Here is a 4,788-nt window from a genome sequence, read left to right as displayed (position 1 = left end):
ATATTTGTAGCAAGACGTTGAAGCTTTCAAAAGTATTTGTTGTTTATCTATATAATGGTTACTACTTTACCTTAAAATGAATTTTGTGGTTTGTTAAAGAAAACTACAACACACTTGCACTTAAATTTGAATTACTTTTAATAAGTCGCTATAAAATCATTTAAATGGGCGAAAGCACGTAGAAAGATTGAAGATTCATAACAGTTGGGAACTGTTCATGAAATATGCTCTACTTTGTATACAAATTTGTGTGGTGACATTTTTAAACCATTTTTTTGTGCCTGCTTCACAAAAGACCCCAATTCGACACTTAGAAAATAAAAAATAACTTTTTGGAAAAAAATAGAAACTATAATTGGTAAAATTATTTTTCATGGCAAGACGCACCACTGCAAAATCTGGATATATTCTCATGGACTATATCAGAGGTCAGGTGTGCACTCTTTTACTTAGAAAAGAGAAGCCGGAAAACGTGATGTGAAAAGAAAAAAAAATCATGTCAAAATTTATGATATACTAGTAGCAAACACTTCAAAATACGTACTACCTCTGATTCATATTAATTGACTCAACTTTTTTGTAAATATAAATATATATGGTCAATAAACATGTCTAGTTACATTTATATCTAGACAAAGTTAAGTCAATTAATTTAGGTCGAATTAAAAAATGAAATTGGAAGAAAGGTTACTGTATTCATATGGCTAGAACATGGCACGATGGTAGGGATCAATCAACCAACCCTCCCACGTCGTTGTATGGTCCACCATCCATGACACTTTTATGCTTCTAGGAAGTACAAAAAGTTCATCTTGCTGCGGAGGCTGTCTTATGCTGCTGGGCATTTTGAAAACCCCCAAAGGGACACTCCAGCCATGGGCGGACGCAAGACGGTGCCGACAAACAAAACTGCTGTCGATTGGGCAGTGCGTGGCCGCGTGGGCTTCTACGTTAGACGGAAAAAGCGCTAGCAATTGGGCATAATCACAGGAGTAGCCCATTCAATTTATCTAGCGATCAGCCTACCAGTCTATGATTTTCTGGCTCGTTCAAGCCCCAATAGCCCAAAAGTTCCTTAGATAGGCTGCAGAAGGTTAGAAGTATAGGCCCAAGCAAACAATTTGGCCCAGTTAAAAGTAGTATGATCGTCCATCCTAAATGGTTGAATTTTTTTTTTCTGAACTGTTAGATCTGACTTGTTTCTCCGATGATGCAAATTGAACCGAATCTGCCCCACTTTGTAGCCAATACCAGCTAAATTAGTTGTGACTTTCCTTAGCAAATTAATCCAGTGTAACCTAGATGATAATGCTTTCGTGGGCTTATGGTGCTTACTCTTTCCATATATCGAACGGTGAGTGGAGAGGCATGAGCTCCTCTCGCGGGCTTACGCTGCAGAAGGTTGGAAGTGTAGGCATAAACAAATAGTTTGACCTAGTTAAAGGTATGCAGTAGTTTGACCTAGATTGGGTTCAGCTGTGGGCTCTGCTGTCACCGGAGGAGCAGCGGGATGTTATGGCTTCTGGATGCACACGGCTCCAGATGGTCGCTCAGGATATCTTGTGCCAGGCTGGCTGACGGCATAATAGGCGGCTACGTTGATGTGTAGTCATACTTTGTTTTATTTTTTTTCGCTGGTTGATTCTTGTATCAATTCTCGGCGATGCGTGATCTGTTTTAAAATTTGTACTCGTAACTTATTAATAAAAGGCCGTGTACATCATCATAATGCAGAAACCGGGGTTTTAGTCTCTGTTTCGAAAAAAAGTTAAAGATATGACCGTCTATCCGAAATGGCTGAATTATTTTTCTCTAAACTGATAGTACCGACTTTTTCTTTCCAGGATGCAACAAACTGACACCCGATCCACCCCACCTCGTAGTCAAAACCGGCTAAATTGGTTGTTATTTTTTAACAAATTAATCTAGCTTAAACTAGATAATGCTTTCGCGAGCTTATGCTCCTTACTCTTCCTGTGAAAAAAACTATGATTACTCTGTTAATAGGAGGTGTATGCTACGACGGTAATAGTATTGCCACTTACTCATCAAATGTGTAAAAAATGTCTTCTTCGAGCTTGCATTATTGTACTATAAAATTGCAACTTTTTAAAGTAAGCAAGTAAGTGAGCGAATACACATCGGTTTTACACGTATGTATTCCATTTCGCTTTGGAATTAGCACTGGGTTCCTCCTTTACAAGCAAAGATCACACCAGCCCTAAAATATTCCTGACCGCCTCTACGCCAGAAATGGGCATCTGTGACGACCCAAAAGAGCCCCTGGGTGCAGGCAGCCCATACCAAAGATAGTGGGTACAGAGAACTGCAAATCCATGGTCGCCTTTTCCGCCGTTCTCGCACTAGACACGTTAACAAAACCCCTCACTGAAAAAGGGGATGGGATTGGGATCACGTAACGTATCCTTTACCTAGCCACCTAGCTAGATTACCTTGTGTTCTATCTTAACTAACCTAATCTTTTTGTGATCTCTCCCAACCCATGGAAAGCAACAGAGACTACTCCTACTAATGACCTTGCTCTGCAAGGTCAATAAAGGGCAGGCAAAAGTGGCACCGCCCAAGAAGTTTCTATTTCTAGCTGGTAGCCCAGTACGGTTTGTGGCGCCGCTAATGGGATAGCTACTTACTAGTCGGTAGGGTTTACGCATGTTCTCACTATTATGTAGAAGATTGGTTAAGCAACGGCGGCCACACTTCTTCTTCCACGTAGTTAAAAATGTATTGATCAAGTCTCATACATAGTTGGTGGCGGTGCCCATACATGTGTGTCGGGTCGGGTACGGTTGGTTTATCTTGCCGTCAACCTAGCTACCAAGAGAAATTACATAGATGCAAACTAACTCGACCTATAAAGCGTTTGTATGTATACATATATCGTATTCACTTGTGTATGACTTGAATAGTTACCAATTTGACGGACCAAAAATGTATCTTACTCGTCAAATTTCACAATAACATGTTTATCGTATATTCTTAGAAGAAAAGCATTACGTCCATATTTAAATTAATAATGAAGCGACAAATGGTAGATACGAAATTCCAAATATTGAACTTATACGATATATAATCAATTGAAGAGTAAAAACAAAAACAAAAACTTTAACTTCAAGGCCCTTGTCCGCCGACATGGTCCGACCAATCAGAATCATCGATCGTCATGAAATTACTCACGTCACAAAAAGAAATACCACACCTTCATTAGCTCCATGCTCCCCGCCCTCGTGCCAACCGTCTCCACCTCCAAATGTCCATGCCTTCTCGCCATGGGTCGAAGGGTCCCGCACCGTTGTGAGGCATAGAAGCTTACCCATGAGAGCACATAGCAGCCTACCCATAAGAGCACATGTGAGCACACAAGATCGGCTGAATTTAGAAAGAACATGAAGCACCACCACCTCCCCTCAAACCTACCAACGGGACGTCGTCACTGCTCCCATGATATACCACCAGCCAATTCTCTTGCTTTAGGTCGAGATCTCCAATAGAAGACATAGTGCCACCATCAAAGGCCTAACCACAAAGAGGCAGCTAGCTCTTGTCAGCACTACCTAATCACCGCTACCATAGAGGAGAGGACTAGCCAACAAAGAAGGGTCATTCATGGACTGAGAACAAACAAGGGGAAGGACCTCTAACCGACCATGGCACCATGTCGCCACCAAAAATTCATACCAAGCTGCCACCGGTAGCTCGCGACTAAATCATTACTCACGCGTCACCCCGTATTCTCTAGATGGCGTCTCCTTGGAGGGATCCACAATGGAACACCAATATCTCTCATTACAAGGGATTATGATTTTACGCGGGAACATGGGAATAGGGGATGTGAGATGGGCCTCCACATCGCCTCTGTGTAGAGGATCGCGACAATCACAATTAAACAAAGGTTTCCCCGAACTAGAACCTCCAACATAGCCATCCCCACTAGCTCCCACATGTGGCGATGAACCCGGGATACAGTGTCGGCATGATGGGATGAACATCGAGACGAGGATCGTTGTCTTCACATCTCACGTTGACGCCGAATGGGACATTGCCCGAACCGTCACCAACATCCTCCACCCCTTTGTTGTCAACTTGACATAGGAGGATGGCAAGGCCGCTATACCTCAGATGTCGAAACCCTCCTTGCGAGCAGTCGGACAGTGAGAGCCACGCCACCACAATTTTCTGCCATGCGGTTTCCCGACGGTCTCCTCTAGCGGCAGCGATGGATAAGAGAACGAGGGAAAGCGCGGTGGCCTGCTAGGTTTCATGGACTCCCGGGTAACTTAAAGCGAAGCGACGCTATGTCGAGATAGATTAAATGGTATACTGGAAAATATAAAACTTTTATGAATTATTTTTGTTTATTAAGATAATTTATTGCGGCCAATTGATGGGTCAGAATTTTTTGAAAACTTACAGGCTTGGAAATCAAAATTAATCTTATGGGCCAGTAACTTGTTTAATCATTTTCGTTAGAAAATAAAATTCACTGCAGCAGGATTTTGTGGAAACGTACAGCCTCTGAAAGCTAATAATTTACTTTTTTTTTTGAACGGCGCTAATAATTTACTTGGTCCAGTAGCTAGCACACACATATGCTTTGTCGGTAAGCTTACAAAATCCATAAACATCTTTCTATCAGCCGTCACCTCAGCATGGTTCGTTCGATTTGGGGTTGTTGATCGAATGGATTTGTTCATTCACAAACAACGCCAACCGCGCCTAAAGCCGAGACGGCGGTGCATCATCTCAACTTGGTGATGGAGCATTCTTTGA

Source organism: Lolium rigidum, chromosome 7 (assembly GCF_022539505.1).
Source record: "Lolium rigidum isolate FL_2022 chromosome 7, APGP_CSIRO_Lrig_0.1, whole genome shotgun sequence".
In the NCBI taxonomy this organism is placed as follows: Eukaryota; Viridiplantae; Streptophyta; class Magnoliopsida; order Poales; family Poaceae; genus Lolium; species Lolium rigidum.
Note: the sequence above shows the minus strand (reverse complement) of the source record.